Source organism: Myzus persicae, unplaced genomic scaffold (assembly GCF_001856785.1).
Source record: "Myzus persicae strain clone G006 unplaced genomic scaffold, MPER_G0061.0, whole genome shotgun sequence".
NCBI lineage: Eukaryota > Metazoa > Arthropoda > Insecta > Hemiptera > Aphididae > Myzus > Myzus persicae.
In genome coordinates, this window is record NW_019101135.1 from 1024334 (window position 1) to 1039406 (window position 15073).

The following is a 15073-nucleotide window of genomic DNA, read 5'->3' on the forward strand; positions in this document are numbered from 1 at the left end:
GCCGAGGAAGACGAGAAGAAGAAGGAAAAAAATGTATACACAGCGAACAAGCCATGTATAAATACGATGTATATCGTACAATGTGCGAGTGCGTGAGAGTGCACAGTGTCAGTGGTGTTGTGTGTACATGGAAGCGTGCGTGCGACACACACACACACACACACACACACACACACACACACACACACACACACGCTCAATGTTATGTGCTTGTGGTGTGCAGACATGTCGAAGATATTGTTCCGACAATTAAGCTTCATTATAATAAGACACGGAACGACTTCGATTTCCTGCGCGCGCACTACACATAATATATATACGAACCTATACCTATACAATATATATATTTATATACATATATTATGATACCTGAAGCACACTAACACAATATGTACGCGCGTATAATATTATAGGTATATAATAGTGACTAGCAAACGTGCAGTACGAAATATTATACGAATTACCTTCGGACGAAAACTGCGAAATGTTATTCGGCTGACGCAGTCGGTTTTTGTGAATTCACGGATCACAATATTATATTGTATAGGTATACAGCAAATATTATGATATTACCGACGCGCGTACCGAATGTACGATATAATATTATGCTGCACGCGACACGATGATATCATATATGTTTTGTATTGTCGAACTTGAAGCTCAAACCGAATGGGTTGGAATCGCACTGGAGATAAAAAACGTAGGTAGGTACCTTATAATATTGTATAATGTTCGAACTGCACTCGGTCCGATCATTCCATATAGGACTTGTATAAAAATTCATGATATATATATCGATATCGTAGTCGACAACCGCGACGAGTGAGTGAAAATTAACGCGAATCAACTTATTTGTATATAGTATTATTTTCTTAAAACATATCCTATTATTATGGTTATTAAAAAAACAATAAGCTGCATATGAATAGGTGTGAAAAAATAACGAATCTTTCTCCCGGCCTGATATTATATTCGTTGGTGTACCTATAGGTTTTATATATGTGACACGATAGAGCGATTCGAACATTACCCTTTTCCGTCCCGACTGCAGGGTATGCGATTCCACACAAATAAATGCTATTCGACATCACCCTATGATAGTACAGTAATATAATATATGCAAGAACGATGTATATTGCGGTCACCCGGTGCTGCAACAGCTATATTTTAATACTTACACCCGAACATGCAATAATATATAGACATCACACGGTTTTATCGGCAGCGCTTGTTAGACATATTAAAGCTCGACGGCGCGATTTATACGATCGTTTTCGAAACCGTCGTCGTCGCGGGTTATTATTATTATTATTATTATTGTGGAGAACGCGCTTGACTCGGCGGGGGACGACGACGAAATTGTATGTATGAAAAATAAATGCGTGCATATTATATATATATATATTATAGTGCTCGTATACACATATGTATACATATCATGTGGTACACATTATGATATAGGCACTCGACGTATCGATTATAATATACGATTTGTGTTTTTTTTTTTTTTTTTGCGCAACAACACGCGCACACCGCTCCGCTGTGCCGCTGTATGCAGACCTCGGGAAATGTGGTGCAAAGTGAATGGGTCAACCGCATTACGTATATAATAATAATACAATGGCGTGCACACACACACACACACACACACACACACACACACACACACGTGTGTATATATTTACACGTCAAGTTCGAGGCTGTACGCATTAACGACTCTCCTCGACCGACCGTTCTCTGCCCGGGACACTTCATTAAAACGCCATCAATCAGACGCGGGCGCGTGGTGGACTGCATATATATATATGCCCCGTATATATCATGCGTGCGCTCGGAGACATCTGCGGAGGTTGCAAGCGTTTTGCGCTCCACAGCCGTAACAAAAACTCGCATATTTTTGTCTTGCACAACTATACCTACCTCGTGTACCACCGGCTATACTATATTATATACCGACAGCGGCGGTAGACGCGTTCACAATATAATATAATACTGCACGTCAGAACGTACACAATATATATAAATATGGGGAGGTGCACGCGCGTAACACGGCGCGATAATGCGAAGAAAAATATGAATAAATAAACGGCCGTTGTACTGCTGCTGCAGCGACGAACGCGACATCATATACCGATCATACATACTGCAGGATGATTCGCCGAGTATGCTCGCCCCCTCTTATTTTCCCACGAAGTGCAGTCGTTCGAAATATGATTTTTGGATTTTTAAATATACTACCTATATAGGTAGTTACCTGCATACTCTCGACGACCGCAATATTTTCAAATTGTCGGGATTTTTTTCGTAACTACTTAAGGAGTGTCCCGTGTGGTGATACAAACTTCTGCTTTCTAAACGCAAACCATCCCTCATCTACCGTAAATTATTTATTGGATAGTATTTATGAAAATGTCGACGTATCAGAAACGAAATTCGTATATGACTAGTTTTTGAGTTGTGTAAATTTGTTTACTAAGGAAAATATAGGTCCGTTGATGATTGTTTTGTAAGAATATGGTGATTTGAAAATGTTAGTGATTTAATAAATTCATCAACAATCAACATCATGTACAATTTTTAAAAATGTCCCAAGTGTAATAAATAATAGATGTAATATTACATCTTTACATCTAATTTTTGTAGAACTTTTTTAAGGACTATACTTCTATATACCTGTCTTATTATCCTTAGTAAAGACATTTCAACAGCTGATAATCTATTTGTTTGAATTTTGAATTACCTATTACATCGACGCTTTTAAAGTTAGTTTTATAAAAAATTATCCATTAAATATTTAAACAATAAAAAGGGGAGGGGGAGGGGTTCCGTTTGAAAAATAGATGTTATAGTATCGCCACAGGAAACTTCTTAAGTATAGTAAGTACAAAATACTGAATTTGAAAAAATGGTCTTCGAGTAACCCGCCTGGGTTATCGATATGTGTTTAAAATTCCAAAAATCAGAATTCGAATAAATTCATTATTAAAGGAAAATATCGGGGTGAGCGGACGCTCGGTGAATCAGCCTGTACCCATATAAAAGTAGGTATAATATAAGACAGAGATTCACATATTTTTTTTTTGTCCGCCGAATTTAAATACGGGACACGCGCAACGATTCCGAGGCTCAAGGAAAAAACGAGTTATCATCCTCCACTAAATTATCTTGTACAATGAGCGTGTCTCTCGGAGATGATGCGGTAGGTACACTGCAAGAGAACGAGTAATATATTATGCTTACCTACTATAATATAATATACTGACCAACAGCCGTCGCAAAATATGTTTGCTCGCACCCCAGCTTACATTTGATATAATATACGTGTTCAAATAGAGCTATTGTTCGACGACGTAGGTATTGTAAAATCACCGCAGCAGTGCGTCGTAGGAAAATTATTGTGCTAGATAAATTATGTTTCGTGCCAAGTTCTTGGTATATTATTTCATACCAACGCCGCCGCCGTAAAGGCATTCGAACGTATTTCTCGGCGGGGCCGATAGATTTATCGACTAGGACAAGTGCACGAGCGTATCTTGTGTTGTGCCTGTACCTACGTATTATGTTATATTTTGTGCGCGGTACAAGATAATATGTTTATTCTTAATCAAACAGAATTATATTATTAAATCTCTCGGGTATTACATAGGTACCTGCCCGCTGTGTATGTGAAGCAGCGAGCACGGAGTTGAGCAAACACAATAAATAAAACCACAACGTTTATGTAATTATATTATAAACTGATAATGACGAAAGATAATATCGTAATAAGTGCGCGATGGATAGCATTTATATGCATATACATATCTATATAGGTGTTATAATAATGTGTATAATATATTGTTATTAGGCACCTGTGTTGTTTTACATATTGTATTCATGTACTACTAGTCCGTTATTACAATTAATATTATATAATGTGATATTATTCATTTGTGTAAATTATTATTTCCATATCCGCTGAATAGATAAAAAATATGACTATTGTTGTTGACATAGATACATATATAATAATATACACACACGATACGCTTTGTTTACAATATACTCATTACATACGCGTCTTCTTCTCGCATTATTCCAAGTTGAGTTTATACTAATTAGTATGTTGTATTAGGTACGCACTATAATAGACGCGTTCCTAGTCGATAAAAATAAATAATTATAATATGTAAATAGTCATCCGACCCGTTTCGTCAATCGAGACGTTTACATATAAAACGATATAATAATCGGTAATAGCCTGTGATTAGCCGAGTGGTCGTGGTAGGTATAGTATAATTCACATTATAATGATATGTTAGTATATTATGTTGTACGAAATAATTGTTTTTCGCCGAGCTGACGTCACTATTTAGTTGTTTCCGTCACCACGTCCACTTGAGCGTGGGTGTTCGTGTTCTGATGATGCCTACAAAAAATGATTTCATACATTTCACTATACATCCGAAAACACAACGCAATCCGTGTTAAAATTATTTCACAATGCTGAGCGGAAGGTCTTGCATCATATCACCGCAGCAGCAGTGGCAAACCAGATGGTCGTGGCATATATATATATAGTTGGATACATTATGTTATTATGATATGCCTAATTACACCGATTCGCTGTAGTAGTATATAATATAACGACGTCTGCAGCTGCAGCGTTCATCATATACGACGATGCGGAAAAGCGGATAAAGAGCCACTTGATCAGCCATTAAAAAGTATACCTATATAATATATTGCGATCTCGATTAAAAGATATATGCTGTAGCATGATTTTAATATGTATATATATATATATGGTATTATGTACGGACGCGATGGAGACGAACGATTATTACGAAGTCAAATTAAATAGGAACGGTATGATCTTGTGTCATTGAATATGAAAAACATAGAAACAAGTATAATAATTACATACGCATAATGCCATAGGCGATGATGATGGGCATATTGTCACACGTCAATATAGTTTTGAATAATAACGTGCCAATTTATATTTTCAGTACTTTGCACCGCTGCAGCGCAGTGAACCTTCAATATAATATTATGTTTTATACACCTGCAGTTCACTCTATTTATCACCATTACAATTTACAGCTGAACAATATAGGTATAATATATTTACTCGTATTTTAAACCGATCGAATGTACATTCTACGCAGTATTCTGAAGCAGAATATATTTTTCAAAGAATTTCTATGAATAAAAATCAATTTTCGAACGAGTTTAGTTAATACGTTATCAACTTTTTAAATTTAGCATAAAAACGATGTGCATACTCTATAATATTATTACTATACAATTGTATTAATAATTGCAATAAGCCTGATTTATACAAATAGGTAAGTTTACTCATATATAAATATGATTTACGAGAGCGCGGAGGCATATTTACTATACATAATATTATATATATACCCTGGTCATGTTGTGCTGATGCAGTATAATCGAAACGTCTACGGGTGATTAATAGAAAGAAAAAAATGAAATAAAAAGATTTGAAATATAATACGCACGCGTATACCCTCATTGCAAGATTGCCGAAATACCTCGTCGTATTTACGACCATGTGTCTCGGTTTTCCTGCCGTTGCCATAAACATATCCGGAGCCCATTAAGACACAGCCCACGCTCGCCACGATCCGGTCGTCATCAGGTGTGTGTGTGTGTGTGTGTGTGTGTGTGTGTGTGTGTGCGTGTGTGTGTGTGTGTGTGTGTGTGGTGTGTGTGTGTGTGTGTGTGTGTGTGTGTGGTACTGTGGTGTGTATACATAGATATTGGAGACCTATGCGTTGCCAAAAACCATTTCCGTGTTTTTCTATTTTAACACGTACGGCGAGTACCTTTATATATATTATTATATACGTTCGGTTTCAGTTTATATCGCCACATAGACCTATAAAAACTGAACGTAACGAAACCAGTAGATAAACTTGTATATATATATGCACATAATATATATATATAGTATATACACCACGAGAGTGGTTATTATTGTGTGTGTTTATAATATTATATATATTATTATATGTATATGTATCAACATGTGTACTGTATACATAGGTATATATATACATGGAGATATTATACTTTATACACATAGCATGTATATAATTTACTTGTATATCGTGTATAAATAATACATATACACCTAATAAACGAAAAACGACGTTTAATTTGATTATTTGTTCAATGAGTTATTATATATTATATTATATTATTGTATTACTCGACGCGGAGACTTTAACGCCAGTAATATAATGCCGCTCTAACGTATTATAATAATATATCGTTTTTTTTTGTAAACGAATTGGAATATCATATGGTTAATGGCCAATAACAATCTAAAAAGTTTTATTATTATTATTAGGTGATTTTTATCTTGACATTAATACTATACATATACCTACTTGTGTCCTATACTCATTATAAGTATATATTTTGTATCATATAGTTATGTACCGCTTTATTAAACACTTACTATTACATAAAACTAAATATAGCTCCGGGTATAATAATATAATATAAGGAACGCATTGAATAACGTTACGTTTCCAAACATTTATTATTGTTTATTGTTATATACATGCGTACCTAAAGGATCATCATTATCTGCCGACTGATTTCAAAACTTTTACATTCATATATATAGGATATTATTTATAGGTATATATTATAATATATTATAATATTATTGGATATTCCATAGCTACATTATCATACAATTATTTAAAACACGTTTTTTGATGTTTATACCGACGTATTATACATGGATGGTTTTTTTTAAATAATAATAATTTCTATTATATTTTAGACTCCCGACTTCGATTCGATGTTACAAGGACTGATGGTAGAAGACCAACACGTCATCAAGTCCAGAAATGAGCCGGTCTTGTGCGACTTCTTCGAGACAACCGGCATGGGTGCGCGGACCGTGCAGGATTCGATCCTTCAGAATGGCCATCATCCTGATGAATCTCAAGAGCCCCCGTGGTTCGAGATGAACGAGGTGGTGGACCCACAAATGTTCTCCACACTTGATGACCAATCGCTGCAGGTGACCCACGTTAAAGTGGAAGCACCGGAAGCCAACAGTCCCGAATACCAGTCGGTGGCCAGCCCAGGACTGTAAACACCGTCTTATCTGCATGTGCACTATCACCACCACGATCACCATCACCAACAGCATCACCATCACCACGGTTACTTCCCACGCGTGGCACCCATGACGCCTCCAATTTCCGAACCAGGTTCGCCCGGCAAACGGCGGACGCCACCGCCACCGTATCCCACACCCCGCTGCAACGCCATCCAAAGATCCATGAAGTTCAACAGACGAAACAACCCGGACTTGGAAAGGAGACGGACTCATCATTGCAATTTTGGCGGTAAGTACCAACTGATTGGAAACATTTTTTTTGCAAATATTATCTGTATAATATACATTATATACCATATCTATGGCGTAGTTGGAATTTTTTTTTTTTTTGAAGGAGAAAGTCATTAAATTTCAAAGAATTTTTCGTTTTGCGTTTTTACCCACCAGTCACCGCCAACCCGAAAATAGATATATTAAAACATGTAGAAATAAACAAAAGCAATATTTTTTTTAATTTATAATCTTTCGAGAGTAGGTACTTACAGCATAATTTCAAATGACAACGCCAAATGCACGCCATAATGCAGCCATAAAAGTAGTTGTAGGAGAGATACAGTGTATTATGAAATAATTTTAAAAGAATATAACTGTATATGAACTTATATGAACGCTAAAAAGTTCAACAAATGATAACACTCCTACAACTCACGCCGACTGCATCCATACCTATAAATTTAATATAATCTATTACCTATACGTAAGCCTACAGGGACGACGGTGGTCGTGTGGATATGGGGAGAGCTTAAGATTACCGACTGTTTTGAATAATTTAATGTTTTTGTTTTAGGTTGCAACAAAGGATACACTAAAAGCTCTCACCTAAAAGCCCACCAAAGAATACACACAGGTAATTTTATATTTTTATCGTATACATCTGCAGTAGGTACCTACACAATATTATGTAAGCCCATAAATGTAATCCGTAGAATATTGTCAGAATACCTGCCATTATACCCATATATAGTAATAATTCTAATATTATATAATATAATAAATCGAAACACCGAAAATACAACACCCATTAGGGTTATCGGACGGCATCAAACGGCATTCCAAGACCCATTACTACACACACATATAGTATACTGATATATACGAGTATATAAATATACACGGTCTGTATATGTTACACTGATACAGCCTATATGACTATATACGTATATGCGATTAACGTCTCGGCGTTTTTATGAATGAACGTTATTATTATATATATATCACGATGACACCTCTCGTGTAAAAGGGTATACCTATATCACTTCGCAGGCGCCGCTATTGTGGCGGAGAGACAATCGACAAAAACCTTTAGTCGCGTATAATACCTACACAAAAGGCCTTTTTCGTTTCGAACAACACACCATCGCGAGGTCGATCGCCGAACCGTGTAATCGAATCGGACTTCTCGGGGACGACGCCAACGCGTGGCACCACTATGTACCGCAGCCCAGACAGTCTGCTGCTGCTGCTGCTGGCGCACTCGTTTCGCTTGGTAATGGGTCTGATGTCCTGCAGTACAACAATAATGTGTAATGTATAGTGAAATTCCACTGCGCGAAGCAGAAATTTGAGGCGTCTAGGCGGTTGTGTTAGAGTTTAAATACCCGTGACAACATTTCAAGAGGACAATATATTATATTATACATAATATATCGTTTCCGAGATAACGTCAAATATTTTTATAAAATATTTTCCAACGAAAAAACTTCAATTTATTGGTACGAGTACATATAGGTACCTATTTCAATAACGCGCGACAAGGACGTAAAACCCTTAAGGACACGACAAATAATACTTGGAAATTATTCTTCTCTCAACCCTTATAATTAGGATAGGTACGTTTCAATTTCGATTTTCTCCGTGTAGTGGAATATTACAAGCTGGTTAGATTAGACGGGGCCGATCACATCTAATTGAATATTTTTTTTTCCATATACACTTCACCGCGATCCTCTGCTATTTTATTCTTGATATACGGTCAGAACTATCGTATAGATCTTCTGCAGTATATTCTTAACACAAATATGATTTCGGGCCGAATAATAGGTAGGTACACGTTTTTTTTGTGTCTGATTGATTTTTCACAAGGTTTTCGTTGTCACGGTTAAACTATTATTAACAAAAACATATTATTTATGATTCATAGACTTTCCTTGTGGAGGTAAAATATCCAACCGTGCATATAGTGCCCTTTTTACTTCCATTTTTTGTGCTCTCTCCCCGACGATATTTAGTGCTCGGAAACTCTGAACCTCGAGTACACTATTTTCCGTCCCCACGAATAACCCCGCGGTCGACCTCCAAAGTGTTATTATTTTTTTTTCAACACCTCGTTAGTACGGTCCCTGGACACGTACTGCATGATATAATATTATTATATAATATACCTTACGATGCCAGAGTATATAATATACCTAATGTAATGACTACCGCGTGCGCGGAGGCCGTCGCTATTTAATTGGAGGTTTCGGACACGTCGAAGTCAAACAAATCGCCTCCCGGCGCATGTCGAAGCGGGCCGGGAAGGCCGTGTGCGCTCTTTTTTTTCAATACCACTAAATTAAACCCTAACACGATGTTCGCAGTGTAATTACATTTGCCAACCGCCGTCCGGTGCTTAGACGTTTTGATTATTTCGTTTATCCCGCCGATGCTGCATCGGTGCTCGCGCTTATATAGTTACATATTTTATCGTATTCAAGTACAATGTTGTGTGGCATAATGTGTATACATCTACTATTAAACTATTATACCTATACCTACCTGCACCGTATCATTATATACGTGATTCGGTTTTTGATCGATGCGAAACGTTCTCGATATTATATTTATGTACCGGAACATCATAGACGAGTTCCTAGACCGGCGAAGAGATTGGGTGTGCCAAATATTTCGTGTAATATTATGTTGTTTTAATAATGTTTCATCTTGCGTGGTACAAGCCAAATTCTGTGCAAACCACGTGGTACATATTCGTTACCTAAAAGTATTCGTATAATATTAATTAGTATTCTGCAATATAAAAATACGTATAGGTACCTACCTATTATAGGTATGTACTTAAATTTGTCGATTTGGGCAGTTAATTGAGCGAGTAAATTTCGCGATGCGAAAAACCGTCCGTTGTATATTATTATTATTATTATTATTATTATTACACTTAGCAACATATTATAATGGTATTCGTGTTTATTATTGCTGCAGTTGTCATTTATTTGTGTCATAATATGTTGTATTAAAGGTATCGACGGGCTCGAAACGTTTTATCATCAGAAACGTCGTAAAACGATTTTTATAGTTTAATTTAATATAGGTATACCTGCGTATAATATGTATAAATTATTAATAGCTGTTAATTTACGCATAAGAAAAAAAAGTCACTTCACCGTTACGATAAACTCCGGGCGGCGGCTAATCGTACATAATATAATATTATAGGTATACCCGCCGACGATCGTATCGCGTGTCGGTTTTTATTCGATTTCACGATATTCGACCCGACCGATTTCGGTCCTCAGCCCGTGCTCTACTTAATAATAATATATTAATAGACACCGATCTCAGTACAACGTGTAATGTTCGAGTGTTGGTATACTGGCATGTTATTTGTATTACTGGCAAAAATATGTCGTCCGAGGTCGTGGAAATCAGTTTGTCGGCGGCGGCGGAGGGATGAGTCAGACCGGAGAAAGTCTCGCGAAATAAATACTAATTATCTATATGTGTGATATAAATGTATTAAAATACGACGACGACGACGATAATATATTACAATATCATAGCTGCGACGCAGAACAATTATAATTATTATTATTATATTGGCCGAAAATCATCATCATAACATACACGCCAACGCCTCGACGGGCCGACATTATCGACAGTCGTATATACAATAATAATATTATCACGCCGCTGAGGCAAACCATCGGATCTCGCCGATTATTACAGACACGGGCGAACGTTATGATATTATTATGCAGATATTATACATTTTTTCTACGTACACGTACGGGGTACCTACACAATATGCCGACGTCGATGACTCGGAGTAATAAAGCGTCTAATTTGTGCGCTGTGCGCGTTTCTCTCCTCGTCCGCACTCTTCCGCGTCAGCCGCGCAGCGACAGAGCGCCTCGGGCCGGGTCGGCTCGTGTCTGTGTGTGTGTGTGTGTGTCTGTGTGTGTGTGTGTGTGTCTGTGTCTGTGTCTGTGTCTGTGTGTGTGTGTGTCTGTGTATGCATATGCAGTGTGTATAAGTATGTCGTGTAAAGTATATAATAATAATGTGTAGTATACAGACGTCTTCCTCGTCGTAGACTGTCGGTCGGTGTCGGCGGAGAGCCAGAGCCGTCGGACAGAGGTCCTCGACCCTGCGACGAGACAAAACGGTCGCCGCGACGTACATATAATATGAGACATAACGGCCATCATAGACGAAGACGACGACAACAACAACAACAACAACAATAATAATAATAATAACACAAATAATAATGCTAAAATACCGACGCACGCGCCAGCGGACAATATTGTATGTACGTCGCATTGATATTATATAATATATAGGTGTCTATATAATGTGTAGTTATTATGTACCGCGGTTGACGCGTATTATGTGCGTATCGCGGGTCGCGAGAAGGACAAAAAAGTCATTGAAACCACCCGAGGCTGCGACGGTTTTTTATTTTCTACCAGTATAGGTACAAGCACAGCTGCAGTGACTGATAATGATAATAGTGTAATTTTTATATTACGCGCGGAGACAATACATAATATCATGAAATAGACACGCGAAAACAATAATAAACACACGAGCGCATACACGGTACTGAAACATGGCGTACGCGTGTGCACGATACTAATCGATATATATATATATATATATAGGCCTAATAATAATATTATAATGATGATGATCGTATTTATTGTTATACTGAAGTGTGGATCGGAAGCCGAGAATTTAGGCATTATGCACCGGAGGCATTATATACACCCCCCCGTCGTACTTTTGTGTATAATATAATTATTATATGGACGTATATATACGCTCGTCACAACCATTTTCGCTCATTGTTGTACATATAGTGAGGTTTTTAACGGCATTCCTGTGTATTCCTTTATATTAAAATAAAATGTTCCTGCTTATAACATAACAGTCCTCGGTCAGGACTATTTTCCCGCTGTTAGAGTCGGAGAGGCTTCAATATGCGCATTGTACATTTTTTCCACAGAATATCGCGCTTGCAATAGGCCTATTGCACCTCGGTTACCGCTGCACGTGATGATTGTTTAAATTTTCACATACCTATATAGCTAGGTCATCGAAATCATTTACACACGTGTACCATATTTTCGACTAATTATAGATTAATGATAATAATATGTATGGTCACTTATTACTTTTCGGTGGGACGTCTTGCTAAGCCGCGGTATCACACGTGGAAATATAGTTTGAGAATATCAAATATAGAGGATTTCTGCGATTCGGCGGGTGAAACGTTCGAAAACAGTTTTTGAGACATTTTGTACTAGTTGAACGGATAAGAGATGACAGCTGTGGAGGGTTTGGTTCACTTTGATCGGGAGAAATACTTTGAATGCACCGCAGACCTGCACAACCACGGGTGACCATAATATTTTATTGCTTTGAGGAAGCTTATGGGAAATACAATAAATTTACGACGCCGGTCCGTCACGGAGCCCTTTTGAGTGTACCTGAGATGAAACAATAATAATATACTTGCACCAGTCTCCTGCATCTACAGAAATGTCATAACTCGACGTGATGTCGTTAAGTGAATCACTGAGAGAAATGATCGAATTGCCAAGTCCCCGTTATGCTTTATATTATTCCACACGAGAAACAAAATAACTCTTATAATTTGATAGGTTTTCAATAATAACAATAATAATAATAATAATACATAAATACCATTTTCAGTGATTGTTAATCGTTAAATTATGCACAATGAATTTAAAAACTACGCAATCCGTATACAAAAATCGATATATTATGTTATTATAAACGTAATATATATATAATATACCACTCACTATTCGTCCAACTCTGTTGAGATTATCATTTTTATTATATTATTTTTTAAACCTATATAGACGATTTTTTTATTATTTTTTCTTCTCGGTAAGTACATAATATCTAACTCGATATGGATGGATATAAGTTTATTATAATAACCTATATAATATAATCTTATTATGTATAATATATATGTATATGCACGTCATTAGACCCGTGTAATATAATATTAATATGTTTTAATGATCCGATCTTTTTAATAAATTCCGTTTTAAACGATGTAAGACCGTCGGTGTACTGCAGTTCTATATATATATTCTCGAGCGCTAGTGTAAATCTGGTTTGGGTTTATGTGGTTTTTTTTTTGTTGTCGTCGTTTTTTAATAGCTCTTAAATTTGGTTCCTCGACAATTTGTTGAAATGAATTAACCACCGGGACAGTCTGCATCGGTGTCCGATTAGCGCATGTGCCAACTAAAGTGCTCCGGTCTACAACTCATCATGTAAGATCCTAAATCGGAAACCGTCGTTTTATGACGTTCATCTATTATTAATATGCACATTTAAAGGTGTGACATTTCATTAAAAGGTATAGCTATTAAAATTCGACCCGTTCGTGTTTGCGCTTATTATATAATAAACATTATTATTATCATATACATATACACGTTTGAGAAAACCGATTCCCGGTATAGGCACCTCTATATAATGGCCGAGACCGATAAATTTATTTTCGTCTCTGCGGCAGACGTGTTATGGCTGCAACGCGATTAAACCCTTGCGATAAATAATTCCGAGGCGATGGAAAAATCGTATATTATTATAATAATAAGCTGCGGCTGATGTGCATACGGTCTGCAGAAAAGAATGCACTGCAACCGGACCGTGGTCGTCGCCGGCTCGCAGCTGCTGCGAAAATGGGGTGGCGAAAGGCGCAATAATACTAAGAAAAATGTACGACGGCGACATGTCCCGGGGGACAATTAAAATCGATACGCATCGAAGTCCGTCGGCGCAAAACGCACATCGTTGTAAGTATATAATTGTCTGCAGCCGATTGGAATCTCATCGAGCAGTTTAATCTAGATCGTTATTATTATAATAATAACAATAATGGTAATATAATGGTTTAGCTAAGTATAATTTCGCACCCACACGCGATTATAATATGCGCACGCGCACTCCCGTCGCGGACGCTCATCGTGTGCTGTTGCTGCTGCTGCTGCTGCGGTGCACAAAACGCAATAAAAAAATATAAAAAAAAATTACCTTCATATATAGGTATATATAGACGTACGGACGAAAAGCACGCGACGAGATTTATGTGCACGCGCGTGAGTTATACATATTATATAATAATAGTAATAATAATAATAATAATTATATAGGTAGGTGCATGTAGATACACCGAGTTTGTAGTAAATGCGCGCCCGTTTTATTATTTATTTTGTGCTTACGCGTGTGATTCATAAACGCGCGCGAATCGTTTGAAAAATATATTGTGATAAAAAGTACCCATAGGATAAACGAATTAATGCTCACAGTCGGACGATAAGCGCATTATTATTATTATTATTATTATTATTATTGTATACCTGCTGCAGCTGCAGTAGATGCATAAAATAAATAACACCAATCGACGCGGCCGTTATTGTCGCTGCGACGAGGGGGTAGTGAATTTTTCAGCGTTTAATTGAATTTGAACGACTCTGCCGCCACCGACGCCGTTGTGCGAGAAAGTGGAAAAACTTGTTCCACGCGGGCTAAGTATCAAACTTGAGGATCTACCTGTAATAATAATAATAATAATAATAATAAACGCTGCAGTTGGATACGCGACTCTGACAAGTATGAAAATGTAAACAAGGTGTATAAACTTAATGGCATTAAACGTTC

General features: G+C 37.0%; 1 pseudogene; it reads left to right on the forward strand.

The window, feature by feature from the left end:
- LOC111027820 overlaps positions 1-15073 on the forward strand; it is a 96915-nt pseudogene that overhangs the window by 68520 nt on the left and 13322 nt on the right.